The following is a 26,426-nucleotide window of genomic DNA, read 5'->3' on the forward strand; positions in this document are numbered from 1 at the left end:
AATCTGAAGAAGGTAAATATCATCAGAGGAAAGGAAGGGAAGAGGAACAAAAAAATGGTAAACATATAAAATTAAATACCATCTCTAAACAGTAACAACTGTCTAATTGGTAGAGTGAAACAAATAACAGAACTGAAATACTGAAAAGAACATATAAGTACAGAAGGAGAGAGTCTTCATTAGGTGACCTTTTGTATTATTCTGGAAGGTGATTAGATTACCTTAAATACTGACTGACTTTAAAACTGTTAAATGTGCACAGTGTACTTTCCAAGTAATCATCTCAGAAGAACAGAAATAGAATGTATAATTTCCAAATCATCAGAGAAAAAAAATCGAATTAAAACACAAACCAATAAAAACGTCAATCCAAAAGAACAAAGATTAGCAATGAAAATGTACCACGTACACAGTTAAAAGAGAATTTCAGAGTATACTTCAAAAATCAAAAACAAAAACACAGAAATAAGCTTTATTAGCCACACAAGAGTGAAAATTTGTCTACATTAAAATCTCTAACTCTGTTCTCCAAAGGACACTAAAAAGAAAGATGTTCAATCTCACTATTAATCAGTGACAATGATACACTATTTTACACACGCTAGTCTGGCAACAAAATACCAAATGTTGGAGGGAAGTGAGATCACAGATAAACTATGATAGACTCTCACAATAGAATTTACTTAACCAGAAAAATTTACTACCATTACATGCAACAAGTAAAGCTTACAACATAACCAGGCAAAAAAATGCAAGTTGAAAAATACTACATGCAATATACCATTCTTTTCAAGCTTAAAAACAAGCAAAACTAAGCAATATATTGTTTGGATATACACACAAAAATAGCAGTCACGTGCCAGAATGGAAATCAACAATGACACTAAAAACACCGTTTAGTTCGGCTGACTTTTATGTTCTAGATCAAACTCTTTTTTATCTCATCTCACATTGGCACTCTGAGTAGCCCTGGCCTAGACTGTTCAACTCCCGAGAAGAGGGCAGACCTGGTAACTATACCATAATCTTCCAGAATAAAAGCCTCAATCAAAAGGAATTACAAATTAAGGGGAACGGTCTGGACCCAAAAGACATCTTAGAACCTTTCCCACCTGGTTTATGCGACTCCAGATCGAGCAGTGCCCTTTTCTGTCATGTCCAGTGACTCAGTCTGATACTATTTCCCATGTCCTTTGTTTTACACATTACTCCCACCTTGGCCCATGTTGCTTGCCTCCTCCAAGGAGGGAGCTGGCCTCTTCAATTCTTTTTCCTACTTTCCCCCAAACCACACAGGCCTTTCCTTGGCTGATTTCACCCTGGGGCACCACGAAGGCCTGAAGTTCCCCATCCCATCAGAGCCTCACACTCAGTCTCGGAACAAAGCAAGAGCAATTACAAGGAACTTCAGATCCATGAGTTCTTTGAGGATGGGTGAAACGCTGATTTTGACTCACCTGTATTGCCTTTTATATACCCTCTGCTGTGCTCCAACTTCACTGGTTTTTAAAATTCAGAAAGTCCGCAACTCCTTCAGTCACTGAAGCTTTGCCTGGAATAGTAAGGCCAGGAAATTAGGAAGGAGGCAACCAAAAGGAACCAAAGGGTCCAAGGGGAAAGAAACTCCCTCACATAATTAATCAAGTAAAAACGTGATCTTTAATAGGAAAAAAAACACCCAAATTAAGGAAAATCTCTACCTTAGTCTAAGCCATTTTAATCAAAACTATTAATAGTAACTTAATGTTTGCAGAAAAAAAACATTATTATTTACAAAGAGATTTCACATGCATTTTCTCATTGGAGCCTTAAGATCTTGAGAACAGACAAGTGTTATTTTAAGATGCCGCGATTAAAGTTCCCAAAGGTTAGGGAACTTTCCCCTGACCACTTAACCAGCAAGTGCCAAAGAATAAATTAGAACCCAGCTCTATGACCCATTGTTCCAAACTCTTCTATGACACCAAATGGCATAATAATTTCAACTTGAACATCAATATTATTATTTCTTCTTGCACTAGATATGCTTTCTTAGCCAACAGATATAGAATGGCTTTGCCTGCTAAGTGACAGAGACACTACCATAGGATTAATGTATTTACCACAGGCAACCAAAGGCTGGAAAATCCACACCACGGTAAGAGAAGACTTATCTTTTTCACATGCCTTCCTCTTCTCTTTAAGTTGTGGTTATAATTGCTGAGCTGTTTAAAATGTATTATTTGGAAATAATTTCAAGCTCATAGAAGAGTTGCAGAATCGTAATAGTACAAAGAATACTCATGTACTCTTTATCCAGATTCATCTACTATCAACATTTAACCCATTTACTTAATCATCCACTCACTCTCTTCACATACCACTCACTTGACTTTTTTTCTGAGCCATGTGGAGACAAGTTCCATACAACATAGCCCTTTAACTCTAAATACTTCAGAATTTCTTTCCTAAGCATAAGGATATTCTCTTACATAACCCCAACTTAGTTATCAACCTTAGTAAATTTAATATTGACATAACACCTTAATCTGCTGCTATATTGAGTTAACCCAATACTGCTCCTTATAGTATTTCTTTTTCTTCCTATTCAGGATTCAGTCCAGGGTCAGATATCGCATTTAACTGCCATTTCTCTTTAGCTTCCTTTAGCCTGAAACACACAGCTTTCCTTTGTCTTTTATGACATTAACACTTTAGAAGAAGACAGCATCTCCCCTTTTTTATATTAATAGAACATTTCCATTTTGACTTGTCTGACATTTCCTCAGGTGATTCCTGATGATTAAGTTCAGATTATGCATTTGCAGCCAGAAAACTACTGAAGTGATGTTTTCTTCTCCGGATGTCATATCTGAAGGCGCATAAAAGTCTATCTGCCCCAGCGTGGTGACGTTAATAATTTTGATCATCCAGTCTAGGTGTTGTCCAATTTCTCCAATGAAAAATTACCGCTTTTCCCCTTGCAAGTAATAAGTAATCTAAAGGCAGACACTTTCAGACCATGCAAATAACTTGTCCCTCATCAAAATTCCCCCCCAGATTTGCATCCACTGGTGACGCTGCCTGATCTAAACTTTATACTGTGATGGGTGCAACATGCTGACTGTTGCAACTCCAGCGTTCCCTCCATATTACCATTGATTACTCAGCATTCTACATTATGTGTTCTTCTATTTATCTACTTAGGATCAGCTGGGATACATGAAGTCCTACTTTTTCAATGATTTATAATTCATACCTGTACTTAATTATTTTGATGTTCAGATTGTCTCAGACTTAGCCAGGGAGAGTCCCTTCAAGCTGGCTCCCATATCTTTGTGACGTACCCCATCTTTTTTTTATTTTCTTACTTTTATTTTCTTAGTTTCTGACATTAAAAAACAAAATTGTCCTGAGCTCATCTCGTACCTTCCCTGCCTCTGCCCTGGATGTCATCACTTCTCCAAAAGGAAGCTCCTCTCTGTGGAGGATGCTGCTAGAGACCAAGATCTGGTATAACACTGTTTTACAGCCACTGTCTATTTCCACTGATTACTTTTTATTTTGAATATGGGTCACATTTCCCTGCTTCTCTTCCATTATAAGGCAATTAGAGGGTGTTCAGTTTTGTTCTGGTGGCAGCTAAATTACTGGTGAATACTCCTGATCCTGTCAGGCCTGGCTTTATGCTTGGTTAAGACGGGTCTATTTCAGTTATGTCCTTAGTCCTAGCTTATCGCCCTGACTCTAAGGTATGGTCCTTACACATCCTGGGGAGGGTCTCAACAGAATGGCTAAGGTGTTCAGCAAGGTCTCTCCACCCGGGCTTGGCCAGACCCCCACCTCTCTAAGTAATGCATGGCCTCTGGCATTGCCACCCTGCTCTTAGTCTGGTAGCAGCTGTTCTCTGCTAGGTCTCACCCTGGGGAGGTCTCAGCCCTCGTGAAGCTCCCTCCTCTCCAGTATCCTACCATACAAATTCCAGCCTCTTCAGCAGCCTTGAACTCCAATAACTGTCTTCTCAGTGCTATGAGACCACCATGCTCTGCTAGGGCTCACCTCCCTGTACCATGCAAGGAAAAGTGATCAAGTAAAAAACCAGGGCAATTGTGGGTCCCCCTCATGTACTTCTCTCAAGAATCACAGTCCTGGCTGCCTATTGTCTACTGCCTCATAGACGGCTGTCCCATTTTCTAGGTGTCTACCACTGGAGGGCAAGACCAACAACCGTGAACTCTCTTTTTCTCTTTAGCCTCCATCATTAAGTAGTGACTGAGGAACACAAGGCTCGTCTTCTGGGAAAGGCTAAGAATTACACACTGTCAACATATAATAAATGCTCTTTATTTAAACATTTCAAAGAAACTCACTTTCTAACAATCTGTTTCTTAGAAATGCATGTGCTTACTTTTACTGCAGCACTGTGGCAAGAGAAATGGTCTCTAGCAGTGAGGCCATTCCAAATAAAATGACAGAGAAATGTCTCTATTCCTTCCAGAAAGCTGATACTGACTTCAGATAGCCAGCTGGCTATCACTCTCACATACATTTGCATTTATTTCCATGTCTCTTTCTCCAAATGGCATACAAGGCACTAGAGTCTATCCAAAGCAATGAAAGTTAGTTTAAGTTGCTGTTCTTCATTTTTCTTGTTTATGTGTACGCACTTAGGGGTGTGGAGAAGATTCCTTTTCACATAAATCACGTTCTGGTGTATTTCCATTTCTACTTCTAACCACTCTTGAGAAAATAATCAGAAAACAACAGTCACAAAGAAAACTTATAAAACCCAGTTACAAAACTAATCAAAAGAAAACTGGCAAGTAAGAATACTATTTTATCACATACTAGAGAAAAGAGTCTTACAATCACAGGAAAATGGAGAACAGGTCTTTCCCCACACAGACCAGTAGATTTGTGCCCATGCGCAATGTTCCAAACAGTGTGCCAGGTTGAAATGTGGGACAGCCTCTTGCTACTTCTTGAGGAGATTTTCTCCGTATTAGAAATTGCAGCCCATCGATATCATTTTCTCAAAAGACTCAATGCATGACAAGTTACACCTTTCTTTGGTTTTACTTCAGGTCCCCTGAAGCTTAAAAGCAAGCATCTGATGTAAATACAGGGCTTAACTGTCCCTTTGCCCCACTCACTATCCAGGAACTCCCCATCCTCTCATGCCTCTTAGCAAAGCCTTCTCACAGGCCTTGGGTGTCTCCTGTGGACCCTGTTGAATTCTGTTTCCTCAAGTCTGCATGTGTCCAGCGCCCTAATTAAGTATAAATTCTTCTGTGGGTCCTCATTTCCCAGGAATTCAGCCAGAGCCCCTGGGCTTGATAAAACAAGGACCTCACGATTGCTCTCTGCCCCCTTTTCCATTTCATCTCCTAACACTTTATGGCCCACTACTGGTAACACTCATGGCCATTTCCCCTGCCGGGAAACACCCTTTCTGCCCTTGACTAACTCACTGGGGCTTGACAATCTCTGGGAAATTTTTCATGACCACCATTCAAAGATCCATTAGTGTCCCACCCCATGCTCACTTTTTCAGTAACTATCTTAACTGAGTGCTTTCCATGAGCTAGACACAGATGGCCACTTAACATGCATTATCTCATTTAGTGCCACCACGAAGTCTGTAAAGTAGGTGCTGTTATCATCAGCCCACTTTACAGATGAGCAAACATGCAGAGAGGCTGCACAGCATCCCGACGCCACATAGCTGGGGGTGGTCAAGCCAAACAGCTTATAGGCTTTTCGTTATAAACAACAAGAAACATATTTCATAGAAAAATCAACAGCATAAGATGTGTTTCCAGGAAAAAGGCCCAGAATGTCAGTGGTGACCCCATGACAACACTACAAAGGGTAAGAATAAGACATAACTCATCAGAATGCTTCAGAAGAAGGTGCCATAAAAGAGACCCATAAACTAACATCAATTATGATGCCCGTAATAAAGACCGAGACAGGGTAACCAACAATTTCTAAGAGTAGGTAATATACACATGGTTCAGGCAAAATAATGTTTAGAAGTAGTGGGGGAAATGGGAAGGATGCTCTTACTATGGACCAAAAAAAAGGGGGAGGGGTATTAAATCAAAGATTAATAAGAGCTTTCAGAGGGAAGAGTCAGGAATACTTGTAAAATTAAATCAATTCTGTTCAAGAAGTTCTTATATTGTGTAACCAATAGGATCCTCTATTGGGGTGACATGTTGGCTCCTACACAAATTGAGTAAGTGAGGATTAGTAAACGGGCAAACACCTGCTGTGTCCCATCTGGGCCGTGTTTGTCACTGATCCAGTATGTCCACTTCTGCTCCAGGTTGTGGAGCTGGGGAGCTAGCCTAAGTGTGAGCAGGAATGTTGATGACCTGGCTCACAAATGCCACCCCAACAGTCTCATGAAGAGTCAAAGAGGATCAATATTTCAGTACAGGCACCACCTCACACAGGTTACAGACCTTGACTGTGAGGATGAAAACCTCATTTCATAATAAAAAAGTCAACCAGAGTCAGAGTGATCAATGCTGGGCTCTACACTTTTGGGGGAAAATTGAAAAAAAAAAAAATAGGAAACCAAAAATAGAAAGGTAAAGATCACTGAAACCTAACTTGACATATGAAATTCATAGAGAAAGTTTAATCTAGGGAAGAGAAAACAAGGAAGACCATTTTAATATCATTTTAAGCACTACTCTGCTATGAGCAATGGATGGGATTTTTCCATTTCCACCAAAGACAGAGCAGTGAAAACTTTAACCTAAAGCATGGGAATTTTAGCTTCAATACAAAGACTTTCCCAAAAATAAGAATTTTTAACTAAGGAATATATAGTCTGTATACCCATGACAAGATTGCTATGTTAATTATCAATATGCAAAACTCCCATATTGATATTCAAGTAGAATACCTGACTTTGCCTCGGTAGCTGCAACAATAACTGAGAATACAACCATTTGTTGAGTGCTTTACTATAGACTAAAGGACACTTAGGGAGACCTGAGGGGAAGCCCATTTCTGCTCGTGCTATGGGATTACACACCAGACCTCTTCAATTCAAAGAACAACTTCTTAACTACAAGGACAATGCATACGAAATTTACTATTTATAAAATGGGATAATACCTGCCTCATGAGGTTTGAGAAACAAGTTAATCATAATATATTTAGCCTGTGCCCTATCATATAGCAAGCACTTCATGCATGTTAGCTATTACTATTGACAAATAATTTTAACCTTGCTTGGGCCAACTTCTTCCAGTTATTCAATCCCTGATTCTATTAAAGCCAAGAGAGGGTTTAGGTCAATGGGGCAAATATAACTTCAAGATGAAAAAGAACTGGCCACGTGTTCAACCACACAGCCCATCCACAGCCATCTACTCCCTCAACAGACTGGCCAAGCACGCCTACCTGTCATGTGTGGAGCACCATGGTAGGCCTTTGGGGGGAAAGTGAAGATGAAAATGGCACAGCCCATAGCCGTGCTAAAAGACATCATCATCTTATCGTGAACCACAAGCACTTTCAGTATACTCATTAGGTGTCGGGCAGTGCATTATGCACCGTGTATATGGTGTGTGTGTGTATTCTTATAAATATGTGCTCTGTTAATCCTCATAACTCTATAAAGTATTACTTAGTATTCCTAATTTATAGATGAGAAACTGAAGCACAGAGAGGAAAAAAGGAACTTGCTCCACGTTACATAGCTTGTACAGAGCTAAGCTGATTCAACTCCAGGCTGTCCCGTTGCAGAGTCTTGGTCTCTTAGCCACCCAATATACTGCCTCTCCCCAGACTTGTCCACTAAGAAATGAAGCAAGGACAGACTATGATAAAGACCCAGCAGGAATATAAATCAAGTGCAGTGCTCATGGGTGAACTGTGCTATCTTGACACATAACAGAAAGAACATGAGTCCTTAAACTCCAGAATGATGTGTTTAAGCACACTGCAGCAACCCAGACTGAAAGTCATCCAAAAACACTTGTGTCTGTCACTCTGAAGGGCCATCTTCCCAGTTATTTAACACATGCTGCAGGGAAAGAGAAGAGCTAAGAACCTGGGCTTAGAAGTCAGACATGCCTGGGTTTTAATCACAGGTCCTCTAATGACAGCTATGTGTCCTTTCACAAGTAAATTACTTGACCTCTCTCTGTGCATCAGTGCTCTCATTGTAAGGATTAAATGAGATAATTTATGTAAAGAGCTTAGTTCTAACACCTGGCACTAAGTACTAAATAAATAAAATAAGAAAAATAAATGAATATTACTGCTGTTGCTGTTTTGCTACAAGACTCAGTCCTAAGCCATATGAGAAAACACCAAGTACACAATTTTGGTCTATAAACCAAGAAGGATGCAATTTATAGGATTTGAAACACATTGTGTATTAAGATATCAAAAAGCATGAACTTTCATAATTCAAAAAGTATGATAAATCTGTGTTTCAAAATGCTAGAGAATAAAAAAGTCCTTTATCTTAAGAAATAAGAGCCATTGCTGTATATTGAGGGACTAGACTACTGTCCTTAGTCCTGTAACAGGCACTTCACAGATGTTATTCAATCTTCAAAAGCATTCAGGGGCTTGTCAAATGATCCTGATTTTACAGATGAGGATTCTGATCCTCTCAGGGGTTAAGTGATTGACTCCAGGTCACATCAACAACAACCAGCTGAAGGATTCACCAGTGAGGCAATCGGAAACAGCCATTCCACAAAGCATTTCCTTGGTACCAATCGGGATTTCACTGAGCAACATTTAATGCAATCCATCTCTACATTCCTACGATGCATACTGAGCTTTAAAGAAGCCCAAATCCCTGAGAGGTCATGATATGCCACCAAAGTGACATACTACTATAGATCTCATTCTATCATCCAGTTTAGTCATAATGTCCCTTGGAAACATTCTCAGGTGTGGGTAATTTACAAATTGTCATGGCTATGCAAAAGTGACTAGATTTCCACAGTGACACATTGGGTTCTAGAGCTGGGACAATGATGAAAACAAGGGAACATCAATGGCATAAGTCAGAGTATGTGTTTGGGGTGGAAAGAGAAGAAAAAAATTAATCAAAATATACTTTTCTAATTTTGTTGAAAGCAGAGCATCCTTATCACAAATGTCTAAATCATTGGCACGTAAACTTTTTTACTTATGGTTTTCTATGTGAACTCTGTCCTCAAGAAAAAAGGAGGCAGCAAGAAATTTCTGTAAATCCTAAGACTCTTCTAATACTTCCAGAATATAACTGACATCCCTGAGAGTACATGTTTTGGTCACCCCTGTATCCTTGGCACAATATACTGCCAGGTATACTGTAGGCCCTCAATAATTGAATATGGGTGGATATTCACACCTAGCCTTGATACAAAACGTAGAGGAGAAAGGTGTGATGGGTTGCCTGAGAAGGATTACTAATCCCATCCAAACTGTTCTTTGGAATTTAATAGTCCCAGAAACATGGGATTACAAAAGATTAAATTTTCTGAATTATTATTTTGATTTTTTTAATGAACACATACTTTGGGGCTGAAAAGTGCCTCTCTACCACCTTTGAATATTCAAAATATTTGCCAATATTTTGAAATACTTACTGGCCTAAAAAAATGCCTTCTAACCTACTATTTGAGAAGAATGAATCATATATAAAAAATTTTATTGCAGCATTGTGTCTGATACAACAGATACTAAGAAGAATAAGGCTGGGCCAACTATAGTTTAATGGAGAAACAGACTGTAAACAAATAATTACTATACTATACCATACAATTAGTGCTTTCAGCAAAGTAAAACCATATGCCCAGGCGCACAGAGGAGGGAATGACTAACCCTGATTATTTTCAATCCTACACGGTAAAAGAGGAGCTTTCTTTCCTCCAGTGTTCCTTTGTGATTTCCTTATCCAATCCTCATTGTTGTTTTTAAGGCAGAAAAAAGCACAATCCATCTATATAACTAAATATTTCTAAATAACCACCGGGCTCCTCAAGCATCATCCCACTCCTTGAAAAGCTGCACACTGCCTTAATGTACACTGGTTAAATAAGAAGTTTCTAAGTAATAAGACACACGGTAACACATGACTTGAATATTTTAGCCAAGCTTTATCAGTATTTTTTGGCCTTAGCATTACTTTCAATTAAAACCATATGTGGCCAGGCGCGGTTGGCTCACACCTGTAATCCTAGCACTCTGGGAGGCTGAGGCGGGAGGATTGCTTGAGCTCAGGAATTCAAGACCAGCCTGAGCAAGAGCGAGACCCCGTCTCTACTAAAAATAGAAAGAAATTAGCCAAACAACTAAAAATAGAAAAAATTAGCTGGGCATGGTGGCACGTAGTCCCAGCTACCCAGGAGGCTGAGGCAGGAGGATTGCTTGAGCCCAGGAGTTTGAGGTTGCTGTGAGCTAGGCTGACGCCATGACACTCACTCTATCCCAGGCAAGAGAGTGAGACTCTGTCTCAAAAAAAAAAAAAAAAAAAAAAAAAGCCGTATGTGATTTTCTATCCAAAAATCCTAAAGACACAGCCAAATGGATGGTCTATCTAAAATTATGACACCATCATTAGTAGTTCATTTTATTAAATTATTTCAATTTAACTTGGTAATGCTCTTGGTGTGACTGAACCTTAAAATTATTTCTAAATTTCTGATAGGACAGAAAGGGAAATGGGACAGGCTACATAATTCTGATTAAAGAAAAAATATATAAAATGGTTTTTTCCCCCTAAGTACTAGGAAACAAAATCTTCTTTTTTAACAATGGTTTGTACAATAAATGCGAAAGCAGTGTGGTTTCTTATATTTTTACTAAAAAGATGTGAGCATAATATTAAAGTATGCCTCTGGGGAAAAAATATTAAAAGGGGAAGCACTGAAAATGTAGCAATGAACACCTTTTTCTTATTTCATGTTAAAAAGTACTAAATAAAATAACTCAAAAAATTGTGCAGGAAGGTATCATAAAGAGGTTTGTCCCCAAAACGGGACCTTGCAGGAAAACCATTTGGATATGGTTTTTTATGCAGGAGAATCCCAGAAATAACTGCAGTAAAAGGTTTTCTGAATTTTCAACAACTTCACTATTCAGAAAGCTGTCATCTCACTTGGCTGCAGCAGGCACTGTTTATGTCAGCCCAGTCACCTACCTATACATTGATCTCAGACTTGTTATCAGTGAAGATCCTCCCGTCACCCACCTAACGGAAGGTAAGGAACAGTCCTAACGTGTGCTGATGGGTTTACTTCATATTCTAAAAAGAACATATGTATACAAACAAACTACCTCTTTGTATCTTATTCTCTTTACTCAACTTTTACTTTTCTTAACAGTAACAAGCTAATCTATTTGTTTGGGGGAAGTACCACACCTTATATATTGATATTTCATTATAAATTCCCTTATCCTCATATTCCAAGAGGACTCTATTCATTTCAAAGGGACTTAGAGCACACTGTTCAATAAAAATGATGCCAGTGTTTGTTACACAAACATGCCTGAGCTCCACGGGTCTGTTAGCCTGCTCAATACTGAACCAGGGGTAAGAGCTAGCCACTGTACGCACGTGACAAAAGCCTTCTTGAATCTCTGCAATGTCACTCAAACTAGGGTCTGCCTGACTCCAAAGCTCTTGATCACTCCATCGCCTGCTCCATAAAGGGGGTGGGATTCACTCATCCTACTCAATGGTCGAACTTCGTTCCCCTGGCAGCAGACAGACCTTCCCTAGTTACCCAATGCTTGAGTGTATACTTAGGGGACTGTACTATCTTATAATCCCACCATCTCCACCAATGCTTGAGTGTATACTTAGGGGACTGTACTATCTTATAATCCCACCATCTCCACCTATCGAGCACTTGAGCTATGCCAGATAGGCTTAATCCTAGCAACAGCATGATAAGGTAGGCACTATTCTCATCTTACAAAGACACTGAAATTCAGAGAGAAAGGTTCAGTAACGAGCTTGCAAGCAGTAGAGCCAAGATTGCAACTCAGGCTGTGAGACCAAATTCTGGTTTGGGACTGAATTATTTACATTCACGGGTATACAGCAGGTCCCCGAATAAGGCTGTTTTATTATAACATTGATGAGGGGGAAAAAAATGATTCCCTGGCCAGGCCACTGTCACTGTCTGTGTGGTGTTTGCACGTTCCCCCTATGTATGTGTGGGTTTCCTCCTATATCCCGAAGATGTGCCCCTTCCGTTCACTGGCATGTCTGCATGGCCCTGGTCTGAATGAGTGGGGGTGCGTGTGTGAGTGCAGCCTGGGATGGGAGGGAGGCCTGGCCAGGGCTGGTTCCCGCCTGGTACCCTGAGTTGCTGAGATGGGCTCCCCCACCTGAGGCCATGAACTAGAATAACCGGGATAGAATAACAAATAATTATCTTGTTTTTATTAATCTGTCTTAAGTGTATATATAGCTCACATTTATTTCAATGCTTAATATTAGAAATGTCTTGATATTTATTTAGAAGTTTGGTAGTGTTTTTGTGACCAGAATTATTCCATAGGAACTTAACTGGTTTATATCAGTTAGTCTGTGGGTAAAATCAGTTTTGTTATACATCATATTTCACTTAAAAGTTGCAGTTTCCAAGAACCTATCGACAAATGAGAACTTAGCATAGTTAAACTTTGTACTGACTCAAATTATTTTTTAAAGCTCTAAAAATGCTAAAGGACTTTGGTCTATAAATTGCCTCCACAATCTTCCCCAAAATTCATGCCTTGGAAGGCAGCTTTTATACCTGTACCCCTAGACGAGGTGGTCCATCTTTTTCTATTGCTACATGGATAAGGTTTGGATTTCCTGATCTTGCTACGACTGCAGGATAGACTGCTCACTGATTTCTTTCAATGTGTGATTATTTCAATTCACTTAATCCACTGAGTGCAGTTACTGGGTACCAAGTGTTGAGTTAGGTTCTAAAAATAGTCACAGTGGGACATGAACCTTGAAAACTCCAAGTCTAGTGGGGTATACACAATATGCCCACAAATAAATGAGACAGGTACCACATAAATCCAAAGGATGAGATATTGATCTCTATGAAAAGAAATACTGAGCCAATATATAGTAAAAACAGAATATTTTTAAATATTCTTCTGAGGGGACTAATGTCTCCATGTAACTTTTCTTAGAAACACTATACCAAGTATTGAAATCTCAATGAAATCCTCAGCAAAGATGGTGAAAAATAAATAAAGAGATAATTTCCTCCAAGAAATTCTTTTATTATACTTTAGGTTTATTTATTTTGGGGGATAAAACTGGCACAGGCCAGGATTAGAGGAGTTTTTTGCCCTTAATTCAAAATATTGTTAAGATGAATTTCTTTATTACATTTTTTACTTTAACATGACAGTGCTTCCTTTGCTCTGGTTTTCAGCACAGTGAATCAAAAGTACTCATAAGTATTGGTAAGTTGAGAACTACAGCTCGAAACTCTGAAAGGTCAGTGAACAAATATGTTTGATAATTGCATCAGTTTTAACATATGATTTATTTTTTATTTATTTATTTTTTTATTTATTTATTTTTTTTTTTGAGACAGAGTCTCACTCTGTTGCCCAGGCTAGAGTGAGTGCCGTGGCGTCAGCCTAGCTCACAGCAACCTCAAACTCCTGGGCTCAAGGGATCCTCCTGTCTCAGCCTCCCGAGTAGCTGGGACTACAGGCATGCGCCACCATGCCCGGCTAATTTTTTTTTCTATATATATTTTTAGCTGTCCATATAATTTCTTTCTATTTTTAGTAGAGGTGGGGTCTCGCTCTTGCTCAGGCTGGTCTCGAACTCCTGAGCTCAAACGATCCGCCCACCTCGGCCTCCCAGAGTGCTAGGATTACAGGCGTGAGCCACCGCGCCCGGCCAACATATGATTTAAAAAGTGAGAAACAGGACCCTTTTTCTCTAACCTTATTTGAATCAATTGATATATGGTATCTTGCTTTATCCAGAACCTCTCTAAAGTTGATTATTTATAAATAAATACACGCACATGGTTACACAATTTCTTAATCATGTATAGGGAATAATAGTGATTCATTATTTTAAAAGAGAACATAAATCTATAAGAAAAACATGCTAACCTTTAAATAAAAATATATAGATACGCATATATATATAAATTAAGTAAGAAAATAGAAATGGCTAATAAACACATGGTTAAACCATGGTACATATGATATCCTGTGCACCAGTTAAAAACAAAAAAGGAAGCTGGACATGGTTGCATATTCCTTTAGTCCCAGCTACAGGAGGCTATGGTAGAAGGATTGTTTGAAGGAGTTTGAGACCAGCCTGAGACCACAGTGAGACCTCAGCTCTACAAAAAAAAAAAAAAAAGTTATCTGGGAGTGGTGGCATGCACCTACAGTCTCAGCTACTTGGGAGGCTGAGGCAGAAGGATCACTTGAGCCCAGGGGTTTGAGGTTGCAGTGAGCTATGATGATGCCACTAAACTCTAGCTGGAGCAACAGAGCAAGGCTCTGTCTCAAAAAAATAATAATAAATAAAAAATAAACCTTTTATGAGATGTACTCATCTATCATTTGCCTAACTAAAGAGAAGTTAAAATATAGTACTGGGCATATTAAAAATGGACTAACAAATAGACATTGACTCAACGTCACCTAGTATTCAAAGAAAGGTAGACTGAACCCATGCAATATTTTTCTTATTAAATTATCACTTAAAAGATATCCAATGCCAATGATGCTAAAATAAGATGAATGCTTCCCTACGCAGGGAAGCAATATGTCATTATGTATCAAGAGCCTTAAAAAAAAGTTCATACTGTTTGATACAGTTCCAGTTTAAAGATACCTTAAGGAAATAATTAGGAAGAAGGATAAAATTTTATACATCAGTGTTTATCACTGTTTTCACTACCAAAATGCAAATTTACCTAATGGTTCAAGAATAAGAAAATGATTTAAGAAATTAAAAGATATCCACGTGGCAGAATAGTATGCAGCCATTAAAAATTGTATGCATGCAGAAATGTTTAAGACATTAAATGAGGAAAGCAGGATACAGTATTTTTAAAAGTATAAGATATACAAATATGTGCACAAAGAAAAAGAATAGGCAAAATACAAACAGACAGCCCTCGTATTCCACATAAATTAACAAAAAGTCGTGTTTTCACACCTTTCTTGTTTAGTTTTGTATCCACAGCAACTAGAACAGTTTCCAGATTATTGTAGGCATGCAGACACTGCTGACTGAATAATTTTCTTCACTAAAAAGAACAAGTAACATCTTAAGAAGTCTCTAGCCTTTCTTTATGTGTGCCCTGGCTATTCATAAGAAATAGTCAAACCTTTGTAAGAAGAGTGCCTATTTGAAACACCACAGTGGGCAATGTCACTTGTTGGGAAGGAGAGGTTTTGTTCCATCTGTTGGTAACAAGATCACGTGGCAGGAATTATATTCACACTCTTTTCCATCCCTTTACCATTGTGAGGGTAGACACAATCAAAAAGTCAGCTTCTTAGGAATTTATCTGACTGTTCTTGTAATCTCTAATCTTTGCTCTGACATGTGGAGCGCTGGATTCTATGGGTAACTACACGAGTGAGCTCAAAGGCCCTTTCCCTCTCTAGGCCTTGAGTTCTGCATCTGCATAAGGAGGTGGTTACACAACTTAATTCTGAAGGTTCATCCCAGCTGTAAAATTAAATGAGTCCATGATCTAAGTATTCTCATCAGAAAGAAAGCAGAAAGTTGCTAATCACCCCTGTAGCATACATTTTATACACACACATTTGTGACTGGAACCAAATAAGTATAGAATTATTAAAGGCATTAAGACATATCTTAATGTTTAGTTATTAGTAATCTCTTATCTGGAACTACCTTTTGGGTAATGTGTTCACGTTTGTTTTACTGGGATCTATGGGGGGAAATGCTCTAATTAAAATATTATTTTTCAAGAATATATTGCTTTTAATTCCTTTCCCAGATTGGTCTCCTTTGACGAAAACAGGACAACTTCTTTGCTCCTGCCAAACTCAGTTAAAGCTTAACTTTTCACTGCCTGGCAAAAACCTGTTCTTGGTCCACTTCCTTTCATCAGGTACCAAAAGGGAACTTGGCTGAGGTTTTAGGCGTGAAGCTGGTGAAAGGAGTGGCCTTGCAAGGATACAGGGAAATACCTAATCCTACAATTTCCCCAGTAATAAAGACCAATGCTGTGAGCTGTCTAATTAACAGGCACCCTGCAGGAGCTCTGTTTTGCACAACTTCTGAAAAGAGCTGAATGGATGGAAAAGAGATGTAAATCTCTTTCAAAATTATTGTTTGAGAATCTGCTTTTACAGAGTTCCTGAGTAAACGGCAGAAGAATGAGCTACAGCCTCAACCATATCTTGAAGACAGAGTCACATCTCCTGTGATAATCCCTTCTCCAAGGAAAGGGAGGAAACCAACTCTTGGACTTTGACATCCTTTAAGTTTTTGTTATTGACCTACCACCAAGAAGAAAGAAAGGAGCATATACGGCAGTTTCTGGACTGCACCTGCCATTTTTACAACCCCATTTAAAAAGCTGTTCCTCTTTCCACCAGCACATTCTTCCTCTTTCCACCTCCATGCTGGTCCTTTTCCCTTCCCCAAGGGAAAAGTAAATAAACTTTTTCTTTGTATCCCAATCTCTGTATGGAGAAATCTTTCTCAAAACCCACCTCACTGGCATTCTCCACCCCAACAGGTGGGGGCTGCAGAGCAGGAGGAAGGGAGCCTGCAGTTTCAAGACCAGCCCCATGTCAGCCTCCCAGAGATCTGGTTTTGTTTGAGTTGCATTATTGTTCATGTCAACAAAAGATACTCGGTCCTCAGAGTCATCGTTACGCTGCACTTCGATGGATTTTCCACATTTATCACGGCCTGGTCACATCTTTACAAGATTGGAATTCTCAGACTATAGAGCTTTTTAAAATCAGAAGCCTCAACAATTTTTACTGAAAATATCCTTTTTCTACACTATCTTTCTACATTCCTGGTCTCCCAAGTTTGAGACCCTACAATAGAGTTTAGGAAATCTAAAGTCTTAATTCAGAGTTATTTCCCCAGACTTCTATGTTGTAGCCCTAAGAGAATCACGGGGGTGGGGGGTTGTCAGGGGTCAAGGGCAGGAAGATGACCCTGCAGACATCAGCCCCCAGCCCGAACCCACCTGCTCCGACTTTCCAGCAGGCCCAGGCACACTGATAACTCAGTGTCTCCAGCCCCACGGCAGGGTGGGCAGGGAATCATCGCTGGCTCACCAGCCTACTCTGCCCTCCAAACGCCTCCCTCCAGCATGTGGGAGCAGACAGCCAGCTGCCAGGGACCCTTCATCTGCAGAGTGCTAGCAGGCTGCCTCTGCCTGTTCTTTCCAAGAGGAAATGGGTTGGAAAACCTGTACACCCATTGTTTTATTAATAAAACCTTTGGAGGAGGAGAGCTTTGTAAAATAATATATATTTACTGACAGAAAATTAGGAAAGGGAGGACGAGACACTAACATTTTTATGTTCTGCTTGCCACTCTTGTCATTTGAGGGTTTTTTAAAAAAACAAAAACAGAATCCTGGAGCATACCAGTCTTCATAGGGTGCTGATCACCACCTAGACAGACACTTCTCACCACTATGCACACTCAGGCCCCACTCTACAGTGTCCTCAGAGCAGTATATCCCACATGGGTGGAGAAGAACCCATTTCCCTGCGGGCTCACCCAAAGTGGGCACCGTAAGCTCTCAGCTCTAAATTCCAACTAGAATGAGGGTCTTCTGAACAAAAGGCCACACTACACTCACATATGAGAGTGTCCATCTTTGCCTTATATGAAAAAAAATTTTCAAGGCTAACAGAATTAAGCAAACTCAGTATTAACCCAAATTCAAAAGATGTCTTCAAAGCAAGACTTCTGGAGTCCTAATACCTAATTGCAAGGTGTGACTGTGATGTGGAAGCAGGTGGACATGCTGACCTGTCTGCTCTGACTAACCTATCTGTCCCACCCCACCCCCTGTTTCTTGTTTTCCGCCATGGAGCCATCTCATAAGAATAAGGTCCCACGGAGTATATTCTGAGACATGCTGCTGCAAATTTCCATAGAGCAAAACCTAAATTCCTACTGGGCTGATTCACTGACACAGCTTTGTGGCCTGCTGGACTAGGCCTTAGGCTGGAAACCTGAGTTTTCCGAGTGTCAGCTCTAGCACCTGGGAGGCTCTCACCCTCTGATTCAGCCGCTTTTTGGGAAAGGGAGCTAAGCCCAGGCTTATTGGCTGTTCCCCAGCCACACACAGACACAGTGTAGGACGTTTCAGTAGGGAATTTCCTAGGCAGAGTATCAAACTAGGCAGATGTAGCTGGTATTACTGTATTAGATTTAGTTTTTATACAGTCTTCTTAACTATACTTTCTTTCTTCCCATCCTTATGTCAGCAGTCCACAAACTTTGGCACCAGGAACCAGTTTCATGGAAGACAATTTCTCCATGGACAAGGGTTGGCGGGTGAGGGGAGGTGGCTTTGGGATGATTCAAGCACACTGTGTACTTTATTTCTATTATTATTACATTATAATATATGATAAAATAATTATACAACTCACCGCAAAGCAGAATCGTGGGAACCCTGAGCTTGTTTTCCTGCAACTAACTAATGCCACCTCTGATCTGACAGGAGGCTGAGCTCAGTAGGTGATGCGAGCAATAGGGAGTGGCTATAAATACAGACAAAGCTTCACTTGCTCACCCACCACTCACCTCTCGCTGTGCGGCCCAGTTCCTAAGGGTACTCCATAGCCTGGGGGCTTAGGGACTGCAGCAGCTTTAAGTGACCCATGTCCTTCCCCCATCCACATCTAGTCCTTGTAATCAAAACCCTCATTTCCTCTGTGCTAATGATCAATGAATTAAGGTGGAGGAACTGATTACTCCTTAGGACTCTTAGGAATATTTAGATTTAAAATGATCAAATATTTTATTATTTAGATTTTAAAGGATTAAAATTATCAGGAATATTTGGAGCAAAAGGTTGACAAAGCACCTTTTAATACATTAGATCATGTTTTTATTTACTGTATTAAACTGCTTGTTTTAATTACAAAAATAATTATACATGCTCACAGAAAACATTTTAAGTACAGTACTAAAGCCCTAAGAAGGAACGATTACCTAGAATTCTACTACTCAAAGATAATCCAAGTGAACATCATAATTAACGCCTTTCCAGCCCTTCCCCATGTTTAAATAGTTTCTTTATTGAAATTCTAATCTTATGTTTTGTCACAGCCTATTTTTCATACACTGCATCCCATGTCAATACTTTTCTTTGACATCATTGCTGTAGTTATACAATATTCTATTATATAGGTGAATTATATCATATTTATTCAACCTCCTTTTGGAGGCCATCTGGGCTGCTTCCAATGTTCCGTTTCAAACAATGCTCACTAAGCATCTCAAAGCTAAATCTCTGAAGACATCTCTAATCATTTCCTTAGAAATTGCTCCTAGAAGTAGGCTCACAGAGACAAAGGGTCAACACATTGCTTCTCATTCGGTCACAGGAGATCTTCCAGGGAAAACAGTCCACTGAGTCATTCAGCATTTGCATTTCTCTCAAGGTCCTTCAGTGGAATTCTCCCAGTCTGTTCCTGTTGTCTTTACTGTTAGTTGAATTACTACCTGGTTTTCAAGATATTCAAATCCTACATTCTATCAGACATCCTTAGTTCAACAAACTATCTGGCTTATGTAGTATCTTAATCCTATAAAACTGCAGTCCCCAACCCCCAGCCACAAGTACCTGTACCGGTCCCTGGCCTGTTAGGAACTGGGCCGCACGGCAGGAGGTGAGTGGCCAGGCAAGTGAGCAAAGCTTCATCTGTATTTACAGCTGCTCCCCATCGCTGGCGTCACTGCCTAAGCTCCGCTTCCTGTCAGAGCAGCAGCAGCATTAGTTGCAGGAAAACAAGCTCAGGACTCCCACTGATTCTGCATTATGGTGAGTTGTATAATTATTTCATTATATATTACAATGTAATAATAATAATAAAGTGCACAATAAATGTAATGCACTTGAATCATCTGAAACTATCCCCCTCCCCACCCCCAGTCCATGGAAAAATTGTCTTCCATGAAACTGGTCCCTGGTGCCAAAAAGGCTGTGGAGCGCCACTTTAAAATATATCTGAAGTCATCCTGTCTGCTCATACTTTCTTATTCCTAAATTTTCATCCATCTCTCATATCTCTGATATCTCTAACTGAATGACTGGCATGTATCAACAAATATCATAGGACCCTCTACTATCCTTGTTTGATCCTTAGTTCAAACCTTTTTTACTCCCCATAGGAGCTTTCTGATCCACGGGCAAAGTAAACTTTTCTCCAGAAGGTTTGGGAGTTAAGAACATGTGCCTGCAAATCTCAAACCCTCCTGCAGGCAACTCACCTGGGATGGTGTCAGTGGTAAAATGGGGAGGAGTGAGCCCCCCCACTCCATTTTGTGATGCTAACACTTAATTTACTTACTTAGCATCACTACATGCTGTGGTATGTTTTGAAACAGAGGTATTGCCTGCATGGGACAGCAGCTTCTCAGGATAATTCCCCAGGTCACAACTCTTGTCTACACTGTATCATCAGGAAGGGCAAAGCTGCAAAGGAGAATCCAAGAAGAGTGATATCTTCACTGTCAGAGCACAAAAGCCATCTAGGATGATGGCTTCAATCATTTATTTTCTCTGCAAGTAATTAAGCTCATATTGCACCTATTAAGCACATAAATTCCATTACACATTAAATGTCTGGTTAATTCTCCAGAAGGCAATGGACAAGATGCAGACAAACCAAAGAGCTCCAGTGTTTCTCATCAGGGGTGCCACCCACATTGCGGACAGCACAATCCCTCACTGTGCAGGACTGTCCCAAGTGCTGAGTGGCATTTAGTATCCCACACTCTCAAGACATTAAATGCTAATATAAACACCCTTCATCATCATTGTGACCCATGCAAATGTTCCCACACATTTCCAAACACCAAAGGAGGGGAGTGACACCACCCCCCACTGACAACCTCTGTGTCTACTTGGCAGGACAGAATTAACATTCAGGAAATGACAGAAAACAATACTAATCTCGAGATGGAATTGTGAGGTAAAAGCTGAAAGTACCATAAAGAGGTGAAAGGAGAGCCAAAAAGGAGCAGAGTAAGCTTTGATAAGGATGGGAGATGGAGACCTGTGACCTCCCGCAGGATCCAGCCCAGGGTTAAAGCACGCTGAAATGCTTTCTCATCAACACCCTGATTTCCCCTGCTTTAAGCTGATTACAGGAGCTAATATGAACACTGAACTCAGCGAGCAGCATAACCTACACACTTGGTGATGCCAACTTCTAAAACATTGGTATTGTTCCTGTCCCCCTGTTCAGGACAAGTTTCGTCCTTGCATCCTGGGCACCAGGGGAGGGCAGGAGAAGAGTGAGAGGCCCGGGGAGGGTGAAGGGCACTGTGGCCTGCCCCTGCTGGGCTCCTGCAGGACTAAACGGCAGGCCCTGCCCATTCACTGCTGGACAGAGATCAGACCCTTGCCTAGTTCCTTCCCCCTCACGTCAGCTGTGGTCAAAGGTCCATTGTTCCCAGAAGGCCAGTGTGTCTAAACCCTCTAGGAACAATGCCCCTTGTTGATCTTCTGTGCTCCAGCTGAATAAGGTCATTGACTGTTTTCAACCTCAGCCACAATCAATATCATCACCTTTTATTGTGCAGCGTTGGCAGTGATATGTTTTCTGATGACATCTTTATGCTCAGGTGAGACTGAAAAGGTCAGTGAATGAGCCATCTTTTATAGATCCTGTTCAAAATTTATTAATGACGCACTGTAGACTAAGTATTATATGGGCTCTGGTTCCCAAACTTCTGAAGCTTAAAGTACAAAGCACTTATTTTAAAATACAGATTTCTGGGTGTCAGAAAGTCAGATTCAGTGAGTTGTGGGGCATGAACCTACAATTTAACCACCCCCATATGTTTCTGATAAAGGTGATCCATGGATGCACTCTGAAACACCGCCACAGAATGACAGCAAAATAACAAAACAGCATCGTCTTCCTCACATTTTATATTCTATCTCCTTGAAATGGATTTTCCACTAGCAAAATAAACATCAAGTAAAAATCGAATGTAAACAAAAATCAACTTAATTCTGAAAGAAAATGAGAGTCCCTGCTATAAGCCTCATACATGGATATGGTAAGCCTATGCAAATAAAACTTTATTTATGTATACATAAAATTTACATTTTAGTTTCCATATAAGGGTGGCCAATCACAAGATGATTATTTACATCATGGCATAACAAATATGATTATACAACCTTATATTCGGGTAAGCTTTATTAACTTTTCAACATTTATTACTTTATCTTCACGAAAGACTATCTTATCTTACCATCTGATGACTTCAGACTGGCATGAAAGTTAAGGCATAAAGAGTTTATGCAACATGTCTATAAAGGTCAATACAAGGACTTAAACATCCGGAAGGCTGTGACTTTTTCTGCTAGATTAGAAATGCCAAATAGTTTCATGCCACGTGCCAATTAAGATAGACCAGTGGACCAGAAACTGCTGCCTGCAGTGCAACTCTAAGAAAGCCAGTCCAGGGGGAGGGTATGGTGGTAGATTAGCAATAGGTTGGCTCATCTGCCAGGTGAGAAGAGTGGTGGCATCTGTGCCACATATATGCTAGATATGCCACCTCTCCAAGTGCTTAGCAGCACTGGAAATATTCATAAATACCACTATTTTCATTCCTTCACTCAACAAATAGGATTAAGTGTCTACTACATGCCAGATACTCGAGAGATACCAATAGAGTGGTAAGTGCTATCGAGCGGGTAGATGTGATGCAAATAAGGTAGTTTCTAACCTAAGGCTTTTCCTGACAAAATGGGATTTAAGGCGGAACTGAAGAAAGACTAGAAGTCAACAAAATTTGAAAACGGAGAGAGGAAAGTAGATGTGAAGGCTATTTCAGAGGAACCGAAACTAAGCCACCAAGGTGCATCCAACAGGGAAACAGGGTTTGGGGATTAGTGTGCATCTACCAGGTCATGTGAGATTCTGGGGTTATGAAATTATAATTTCAATTTAAGAGCACGGGAAGTCATGGAAAGGTTTGGTGTTGTAGGTGTATTTGTGTTCTGTTTGGGGGTTTTTTGTTAGTTTTTCTTTTTTTCCTTTTTTTTTTTTTTTTTTTTTTTTTTGCGGGGGCAGGGGAATGAGTTACCAGATTTACATTTCAAAAAGAGGGTGGAAAAGAGTCACAGTGAACATGAAGAGCAACTGCAGTCACCCAGGTGACCACACCAGAAGCATGGCCAGAAGTGGGTGAATTTGAGATGCTTTTTGAAGACAGAATCAATAGAGACTTGCTTGAGGAAAGAATATAAACAATGAGAGAACGGGAGGAGGAGATGCAGCTCTAAGTGGCTTGAACACATCCAACTGGGAACTCTGCAAGGCAGTGGAGACCTTAGGAAAGGACTGATTTGAAAATGTGGGGGGTTTCAGGCACAGAAAAGGATAGATAAGATCAAAAACACTAATTCTGTATCTTCTCTTTTCCAATTCTAGTTAAAATTGTATAATAGTTATGCTGCTACACCTGTAAAGACTTAATCCAGCAGACATTATCATGTAAGTCTCTGATTTTCTAAATTATAGCACTTACGGCAATTTTTTACCTCTTAATAGCAACTTAATTCAGGCAACCATGAAACTCCTACTACTGAAAATACTTCTCAAAGAGTACTGCACTTTCCTGCCTTGTGAAGTATGGCACACCGACACAATTTCATCTTTCACTGAAGATTTAGTATCTTACATACCTTAACATCCCCATGAGAACATTAATTTTACCATTCAGAGCTCTGCCTACATAATGACTCGAGCCCCCTCCTCCCTCGCAACCCCCAACGAAGGTCCCACGATTGTGTGAATGAATGCCTCAGCTTGCCATGTCACCTTGCCACACTCAAAGTGCACAGAGAGCTGTTGTGAGCTGCCCCACTTGGAGACAAGACTAGGGATGGGGCTGAGATCCTTGAAAATGGAATAAGACACTGGTCCCTGTGGAGCCACCCACACTGGGAGATGTTTTGGGAAAGAAAAGGGCTTATTGTAAATCTAACCAAGAGAACCAGGTGGAGCCTCCAGAAGTCAAAACTGGAACCAAACTGTTAGGGTTCATTCACTTTAAAAACGGGATTTTTATTCCTGGAGCTGAAGTTTTCTTTTCTGATAAAATACAAATCTCCTAGGAAGGCACTAAAACTCCTGGCTGTTATTTCCACTTTGAGGAGACTTTCTGATTCTTTCCTACCAACAGGGCTTTAATAGCGAAATATTAAGATGCTGGGATTGGGTGTTGCCTAAAATCACCCTGGCAGGAACCATTATTTTCTATTCTTAAAATCCTCCCGCCATGCCACCACCACTGACATCAGGTTCTCAAGACACAGCTTTGAAGTTCCAGCAACCAAATTAGACCTTTTCAAGGAAAAAAAAAAAAAAAAAAAAGAACTAAAGGGAGCCACACCCTATGTGACTTCCACTTTTCATATTTCAAAGACTTGTATGACATAAAAGAGAGGTTTGTAAACAAAATTTTCCAGGTTCTATGTCTCTAAAAATGGCCGGAAGTATGTTTATTATTCTCCTTGAAATTATTTTTAAAAATTCAAAAAGGATCTGACACATGTATGTATTTACAAGTCACTGTTTTGAAATGCTGCCAGTTTATTCTTAAACATTTGTTTAAGAACAGATTATGAGACACCTAAAAGACTGAGATAAAGGAAAAAAACTAGAATTTCTATGATGCCACCAATATGCATACTTGTCCATTAAAAAAAGCAGTTAAGAGAGTGAGAATTTACGAATAACATGAGTCAAAGTAAAATGTTTAAAAACAAAAGGGAAACTGCCATGAAGCAAAGTTTGGGGGAAACAGAGAAGCCATATACCTCATATTATAATATTATATATCACAATGATAAATATTAAATATTACTCAAAAACTCCCAATTTTTATTTAATTGGATTTTGTTGTTCAGCAACCATTCATGTAGGTTCTTTAATTATTGTCATATAATGCCAAGTGCAAAAAAAAAAAACAAAAACAAAAGGAAAGTTTTCTCTAATCTCCCATGTTTTGTTTTTAACATGCAACTTACCTGCTTCTCAGACCAATAGCATGCCACCACTGGTTAGAGCTGGACCTGCTTCCCTCACACACAGCTGTCTATACGATCACTCTCAGGCCGATTTTTACAAGTGATGTTAGGCATCCACATCTGATCTTCCACAATCCAGAGAGTGCAGGGGGATAAAGTTAGCACCCAAACTATCTTGGAGATCAAGTGCTGACTTTGCAGAGCAGTGAATATGTCAAGACAAACTTAGATTTTCCATTACAATATGCTCAGCTGGAAAAAATTAGTCTATAACAAGGCTGGCAACTTGACTTAGGAACGACTAAAGTATGTAGCTGCTTTGCACATCACTCGGGACTGTGACAGCAGGGACGTGAGGCAGTGCACATCAACATGTTCACAAAACAGGAGGCCCGAGGGCTGGCTCTCAATCAAGTTGTTTCAAAAAGCCAAAGTGAGTAGATACACATGTTATCTAGTTAACGTATACATACACCTAGTTGTAAAAAAAAGAAAACTATTAAGTGTTAGAACAAGGGTTTGGGATAAGAGATGTAAGAGATGCAGAAAATAATCACATTGATTCTAGGGAAAAGGAGTTTCTGTAGCAATTGTGGCCTGCAGGCCAAGTGAACCCCTGAAACAAAGTGTGGCTGATGTTCCACTTATAAAGGAGGCAGGATGGATAACGAGGTTTTGAGGTCAAAATAACCAGGTTTAGAGCAGTTGCTTCTGCAGAAAATAGATATGAACTACTGACTCCCAGAAGCCAAAGACCCAAAATAATCTGCATGTTAAATCAAAAAAATCAGCTTAGATTGGCTCAATGACCATACCTGTGAATAAACTTTTCAAGTTAAGTTTTTAAACCAATTTTTTTTACTTGAATTGATTCCAAATGTCTTTTACATTAAAAAAGAAAAAAAGAAAAAAAGAAAAGAAAAAGTTGAAACCCACATTCACTCAGGGGACAAAAATTGGCCACCACAGGAGCCATATGAAGAAAATAGTTATACATCCCCCAAATGCATTCTTCGGAGAGGCAGCCCCAAAACGTCCATATGGGCAGCACTACCAAAACCAGAACTTATTTTCCAAGCGAGACCATTCTAAGGAAGAAAAACCTCCTTGGATGCGTAGGTTCTGATACATTTATTTCTTAAATGTTTGTTATACTCACACATGCTGATATATAACTTGTGGGAA

The 26,426-nt window shown here is 39.8% G+C and overlaps 1 protein-coding gene across 2 annotated transcripts in view; it reads right to left on the reverse strand.

Annotated features, from left to right (window-relative positions):
* Positions 1–26,426, reverse strand: part of SGMS1 (sphingomyelin synthase 1) — a 285,145-nt gene that overhangs the window by 183,614 nt on the left and 75,105 nt on the right. For both annotated transcript variants that reach the window (XM_069459845.1, XM_069459846.1), the window contains exon 3: positions 1,458–1,552. The gene's annotated coding sequence lies outside the window, so the exon portion shown is untranslated. The remainder of the gene's footprint in view (positions 1–1,457; positions 1,553–26,426) is intronic.

This window comes from Eulemur rufifrons, chromosome 28 (assembly GCF_041146395.1).
Source record: "Eulemur rufifrons isolate Redbay chromosome 28, OSU_ERuf_1, whole genome shotgun sequence".
Lineage (NCBI taxonomy): Eukaryota > Metazoa > Chordata > Mammalia > Primates > Lemuridae > Eulemur > Eulemur rufifrons.